The sequence below is a fragment of the Myotis lucifugus genome, unplaced genomic scaffold, assembly GCF_000147115.1.
Source record: "Myotis lucifugus unplaced genomic scaffold, Myoluc2.0 scaffold_12, whole genome shotgun sequence".
Taxonomy (NCBI): domain Eukaryota; kingdom Metazoa; phylum Chordata; class Mammalia; order Chiroptera; family Vespertilionidae; genus Myotis; species Myotis lucifugus.
Genome location: NW_005871060.1, coordinates 11,666,332 through 11,673,810, shown reverse-complemented (window position 1 = coordinate 11,673,810; position 7,479 = coordinate 11,666,332).

Sequence of the window (7,479 nt, the reverse complement as noted above, 5' to 3'; positions counted from 1 at the left end):
CATAATATGCTAATTAGACCGAACAGCCTAATGACCTTCCAGATGTCCTTTTGGACGAAGCTGTGGCAGCAGGAGCTGAGGCAGAGGTGGTTAGGGGCAATCAGGCAGGCACATGAGCAGTTAGGGGTGATCAGGCAGTCAGAGGTGGTCAGGGGCAATGAGGCAGGCAGGCAAGTGGTTAGGGGTGGTCAGGCAGGCAGGCAGAGTGGTTAGGGGTGATCAGGCAGGCAGGCAGGCGAGCAGTTAGGAGCCAGTGGTCCCAGATTGCGAGAGGGATATCTGACTGCCAGCAGTTGGACATCCCCCGAGGGTTCCCAGATTGCAAGAGGGTGTAGGACAGGGTAAGAACACCCCCCCACACACTCCCTTGTGCACAAATTTGGTGCACCTGGCCTCTAGCATACCACATAAATAAAATGATGTAGGAAAAGCTTTTGACAAAATCCAGCACCCATTTATGATAAAAACTCTCAGAAAAATGGGAATAGAGGGACTATAACTCAACATAATAAAGGCCACATAAGGCAAATTCATAGTTAGCATTATATTCAATGCAGAAAATTTAAAAGCATTTTTCTTAAGATCAGGAACAAGACAGGGATGTACACTTTCATGACTCTTATTCAACACTAGAGGCCCAGTGCACAAAATCGTGCATGGGTGGGGTCCGCTGGCCCACCTCGATGGGGGCCACCGGGCTGGGCCAGCAGCGGGGAGGCGATGCGGGAGGTCAGCCAGCCCTGCCCCTGATTGGGGTGGGGGGTGATCTGGGGCAGGGATGGCTCAGGGGAGGAGCCATAGGCAGTTGGTGTACATCCCACCCGGTCCCCCAACACCAGGAACTGCCCAGGTGCCCCCAGAGCACCAGCATGATTTGTGCACTTCCTCAATCTCCTCTGAGAGTTTCAAGGCCGCAGGCAGTGCGGTGCTTCCTGAGAGTTGTAGTTGCTTCCTCCACAAAGGGCCCTCCGGTAGACTGGGCTCTGGGTTTCCGAGAACTACGTCTCCCAGCATAATCTATGTGAGGGCACCGGGCATTTACCCAGGTCGGCCTTATCCTTCAGCCCAGAGTGGAGGACCTGAGAAGCCAGCTGCGGTGGGAGGAAGGAATGTGCTTGCGAGCTGGTCCAGCCTGTCCTGTTTGTCCCAATCATTGTAAACAGGCGGAGGCAGGGTGAGGCAAGAATGGGGTACCCGAGGCCGACCAGGGCCACAGTGCAGGAGGAGGCTTTGGTGGCTGTGGCACAGGTGGGTGGTCATGCAGTGGTGGGCCCAGGTTAGTAAGGAGAAGCAGTGGTGTGCAGGGGTCACAGTGCACGTCCCTCACATTCCCAGGGAGCCCTCTCTGCACCCACCTTGCAGTAGCATCTGTCAGACAGCCTGCAGGGTTGGGCTAGAGTTGGTGGTGGGGGGAGTGGCTGCTCCTAATGCGGGTTCTTCCAGGAAGGCTTTTCCTCAGTTCTCACCCTCTTTCCTGTGAGTTCCTCCCACTTCCTGGCCAGGCTGCCTTCATGGCAGCCACATTTGTAATTTGGTGCTCTCGAGGTATGGAGGAGCACAGCCAGGAACCGAGCCCCACCACCTGGGGCTCCAGGCCTCAGGGAAGCTCTTGGGCAACTCAGAATGGCAGAGAGCAGTGGGGGGGGGGGGCTGATTGAGGGCATGGCCTGCCGGGGGGAGGGGCCGTGAAAGTTTTGGGGGGAAGCTGTTTGGGTCCCGATCAGGCCAGTAGGCCGCCGCAGTGCATGTCAGAGTGACTGGTTGCTACGGTCATTCTGGTCATTTCGCTGGTTGGTCACTGGGCTTTTATATTTTTGTAGACTAGAGGTGCGGTGCACAAAAAATTTGTGCACTCGGGGGGGGGTCCCTCAGCCCGGCCTGTGCCCTCTCTCAGTCTGGGACCCCTCGGGGGATGACCACTTGCTGGCTTAGGCCTGCTCCCCAGGGGATTGGGCCTAAGCTGGCAATCAGACATCCCTCTGGCAGCCCAGGAGCCCTCGGGACATGTCCACTTGCCAGTGGGAAGCAGACCTAAGCTGCAGTCGGACATCCTTAGCGCTGCTGAGGAGGGAAGAGAGGCTCCCACCACCACCCCTGTACTGGAAGCCATCAGCCTGGCTTGTGGCTGAGCAGAGCTCCCTCCTGCATTGAGCGTCTGCCCTCTGGTGGTCAGTGTGTGTCATAGTGATCAGTCATTCCCAGTCTTTCTGCTGTTAGGGTCAGTTTGCATATTACCCTTTTACTATAAAGGATAGAGGCCTGGTGCATGGGTGGGGGCTGGCTGGTTTGCCTGAATGGTGTCCCGGATCAGGGTGGGGGTCCTGCTTGGGTGCCTGCCCAGCCTGGGTGAGGGGCTGATGGCTGTTTTCAGGCTGCCCGTACCCCCTTTATAATGGGGGTCCCCACTGGGGTGTCTGGCCAGCTTGGATGAGGGGCTGATGGCTGTTTTCAGGCTGCCTGCACCCCCTTTATGGTGGGGGTCCCAACTGGGGTGCCTGGCCAGCCTGGATGAGGGGCTGAGGGCTGTTTTCAGGCGGGCCAAGCCTGCAACTGAAGCTCCCAGTCTCTCCTTTTTTTTTTTTAATTCTGGGATTTATTTACCTTCTGTAATTGAAACTTTGTTGCGGCACCAGCTCTGAGGCCGGCTGGCTGAAAGCAGGTATCTGGGTTTGTTTAGCTTCTATAATTGCAACATTGTTTCTTAGAGTGCAGCTCAAAGCTGGGCTGCAGCAGGTGGGGAACCTTGGCTTCCTCCATCACTGGAGCAAGCAAGCCTCCTGTTCGCTTCAGCTGCCTGGCTGCCGGCCGCCATTTTGGTTGGCAGTTAATTTGCATATCGCCTTGATTAGCCAATGGGAAGTGTAGCGAAGGTATGGTTAATTACCATGTTTGTCTATTATTAGATAGGATATATATATATATATATAGACATAGATATAGGTATAGGTATAGATATAGATATAGATATAGATATAGATATAGATATAGATATATGCACTGGAGGGGGAATAAACAGGCAGAACTAAAGGAGAACTAAATCTAAGAAGAGACTATTTGTACAATGTGAGATTTGCATTTATGTAGCTTTTTGCATAAGGGGAACTTAAGTCCCTCAGGATGCTGAAACTCAAGAAAAAAGCCTGATGATCGATTTGGTGAATCAGCAGATTGAGATTGGGATTGTCTGGATTGCTGAAATGTCAGGGTGAATATATTACAAAGGACAGAGCTGCAGAAAAGGTGGCCTCACATATCTGGGTATTCAGTCCATTGAAATATTTGGCTGATTTCACTGAGGGCTTTTTGTTAACTTTAGCTGAATTGTTGAAAAAATTCAGTGGAATTTCAGATGTTGCTCATCAAATGGATTTAGTTTAGATTGTGAGCCCAGTGAAGTTAACTACCTTTATAACATAAATCAATACTTTATAGGGGTAGATAAGAAAATCCACAGTCTCTGTAATATCTTCACATTATCCAGTGTACAATACAAAATTACCAATTATGTAAAGACACTATAAACTGGGATCCATAGCAGAGAGAATACGCTGTTAATAAAAACTGATCTTTGTAAGTATTGAGTATCAAGGAGAGAATCTTTAAATTGTATTAGGAGGTGTAGGTGCTAATTCAGCTAATATTGATATGTTCAAGAACTTACCCCAGATAACCTTACCTAATCAATGTGTTACCAAATGATATTTATCATATATGTCCATATAAACCAAATGGTATTATTTGGTACAAATGCATTTTAATTATGTAAATGAAATTGCTCATGCATCTCATTGCTTTTTGCTTCTTTGGCTGAATAGAATGTTTTAAAGATTAACACATTGAGCTATGTATATACCTATTCAGGACAATGATAAGATGAATATCCTGGCCTGTGCCATGTATGGTCCCATGTGATAACTTCTTGAGTATATGCCCAAGAGTACAATTCTTGAGTTTTAAGGTATGTGAATATTTAATTTGTTTGAGTAACTTTACATAGCTCTCCATAATGATTGTACCAATCTACTTTCCTGCTAGAAGCACATAGAATTTCTATATCCCCACATCTTCACAAAAACTTGTCATTATCCAGTTCTCTAATTTGTATCCATCTAATACACCCAAACTAAAATCTCCATACAGATTTAGTTTGCCAATGAATTTGATTGTCTCTTCAAATGTATTAGACTTCAGGATTTCCATTTATCTAGATTAACTATTCATAGCATTTACCAATTTTTTTGACACATTTTTATTTTTCTAGTTGATTGAGAGAAGCATTCTATTGGTTAATAATTCCACATATTCACTCATTATCAGTTTTGGACATTGAAGACTCCATCCCCCAGTTGATCGTTTGCCCAATAAATTTGTTCAAGGTACACTGTGTTTAATACAAAACCTTAATTTTTATGTAAACTTATGTTTATATTTCCTTATAATTTGCTTCTGAAATTTAATTTTTTAAGTTCTTCTCCACCCTAATCACAAAGATATTATTCTACATTTCTTCTAATAGCCCTTTCCTTTCATCTTTTTCTTTAATCCATCAGAAGTCCACGTTTGCGTGCCTGTTTCTCTCTGAATAAATACTAAAGAATACTGAAGACAATTTGTTCTATCCTAGGTTTAATTACCAATTTGTATTGCTAGTCATGAATGAACACACTGCTGTCCAAGAGCCTGTATCAGTTATCCTTCCTTCTAATGTTTTCAGAGTGACTGCCCAATGTGAATCAATCGTCCACAACCTTGTGTTCTGTTGGATAAACTACATCTACAGAAAGGTATTTCTATGCAGATAGACAGTAGCGTGTTAGGTGTTTTGATTACCTCTTGGTTTCTGACTGCAAGCAGGATATCTGATGGTAAATATTTCATGATAAGGCAGATACACATTAAAAACAAACAAAACAAGAAACCAAACCCCAAGCCTCATTATAAGGGATCATGGTACAATGATCTCTCTCACTTTACCTTTCCTTCCCTGTCTTAAACTCCTCTCCTGTATAAACATAATTTATTATATATGTGCTAACGAACTAGGAACAACATTTATATATAACAGTTTTAAGGGTTTCCAATAAAAAGGATTCAACTAGAGCCTGAAATTTATGATTTTTATTGTATTCAAATTCTATTTACCTTATAGTAGCTATAATATTTTAAGATTTTATCTTTAATCTGATATATTTTGTTCCATCATAATGTGCAAACAATACTTTCTTTTTTAATATATGATTATAGATTCTATGACAAATATTACACTTAAAATTTTGCCTTAGATCAAGATTGAAAAAGTAAATGCAACAGTTTAAACAGAAAATATTCCGTGACAATGCTTTTCTCATTCAATCTTCTGTAAGCTCTTCCTTAAAGATGTATAAATACAAAAGAATCAGAAATAGTTTCACATGTACATTATCTGCACTTGCAATTTCCTCTGTCATTTTCATATTATTTTTACTTTTCATATTAATGTAACTTTGCCTGAAATGCTTGATTTAATATTACATTGTTCTCTGTTTTCTGTTTCTCTTATGCCTCACTCTCCTCTTTTCTCATTTTCTCTGAGTTTAAAGTGAATTTTAATAGATAAAGTTTAGAGAAAGGAATATGGATGCATTATAATATTATTAAGATAGTCCCCTGAACCATCTTACAGGAAAATATTTTAAAATTAATACCAAGTCTATATTGCACTTGTAATTTCAATTGGCAAGAACACCATAAAATGGCAAAACATAATTGTAAGTCTTTCTTGAATATTCAAATACAGCAAAAGAGAAGGGTCAATGGCTAAATAACTAAAACTAAAGATTCAATTTATGATAACACATGGCTTAGTGAGGACACTAATTCATCCAGGCTTCTAACTGGAAACCTTATGTAGAAAGAAAAATGGGAGGGCAAAGGGCCTTCAGTATTTTGAGAGTGTACAGGGTTTATCCTCAGTCACCCTGGAAATATGAAGAGATTTTCATTGTTAAGCACACACACAGGCACACACACACACTCACACACACACACACACACACACACACACACACACACACGCACGCACCAAAAACACAAAACACATTTAAAATGCATCAACAGGAGAATGATAAAACTGCATGTCTTAATGAAGCTTAAACCATTTTATCCTGATGCCATTGAATTTCAGTGGCTCTTATTATCTATGTAAGAAAATATAGCTGTTCAAATTATCCCTGTTTCATCTTAAAATAATAATAATCAAAATGATAATAGATGATTTAGATTGCATGACATAAAATGGTGGTGATAAAATATGAAGTTAATGCATTGTACAGATCAGAATTTTTGGAGTTATGTGTACAAAAGCAGATTAATAAAAAATAAGGATAATGCATTTGGATTTAGACTTTCATAAATCAATTTTTTCTGAACAATAGTAGGAATTTACAGGGGATACATTTAACCTGTAGACAGTGTTCCAAAGATAATAAGGGCTTAGAAATATGATTATAGAACAGTGTTCACATTTCTATGTTGAGATGGATACCCGGGATAGGATTTACTATATTCAAATGGATATGATCATATCAAAAAAGCAAAACTCTTATGTGCTACCCACTAAAAAATCTTGCATCTTCTAAATGTAAAGCTGCCTTTTAATATATGTAATATCTGTAACTCATGTTGATCTTCAGTTTTAAATTCTCACTGAGCATGGCAATCTTGTCTTGAACTTTGAATCAGTAAAATTTCTTTTATCAAAACCAGTCTTGTTTTGTTAAAAAAAATGGAAAACAAATGCAAAATTTGTGCTTTTCCTGTTTGGTGGTGGGTAAGATCCTTTCCAATCTCCTTAAAGTTGGGATTCTGTAACCCTCCTACCAATTTGGAACTGAGCTATATGAGAAGAGAAGAAGGGTGCAAGATAGTTATTTTACTGGGTTTGATCATAGTAGTGATGAATAGTTTTGAAGCTAGGACCATCCTAATTCTGCAGCTTACAACGTAATTTTTCTATATCACAACCCTGGTTGCAGTGTCGATAGCAGCAGCCTCCTGCATAGATAGTTCTTGAAGTGGCAGTGGTAGCTTTCCCTCATCTGGCCGAGGCAGAGAGGAATTGCCTGGACTTGGATTCAGTGTGTTCAGGCTAGAGCTTGCTCCTCTAGCTCTCCCTGCACCCCGATGGTTTTGTATGCACCTATGAAAACACACATTCATATGTGATAACTTGATTTATTTATGGGACAAGGTTAAGGTAGGAATTTCTTATCAGTAGGGAATATAATGCACATTAAAATAAATAGTGCTATAAGAATTTATACTTACATACCCTCCCAAAGCAAACAAACAAGTCAGCTAAAGATGGAAAATAGACCTAAATTTGAAAAATAATATATGTTTTCCTATCTAACTTCAAGGTATAGGTATATATTGTTCAATTTTAATGTTGAATAGAGAAATTATCATTTCAGTATCTTTAAATGTTATATCAGTTAGCTA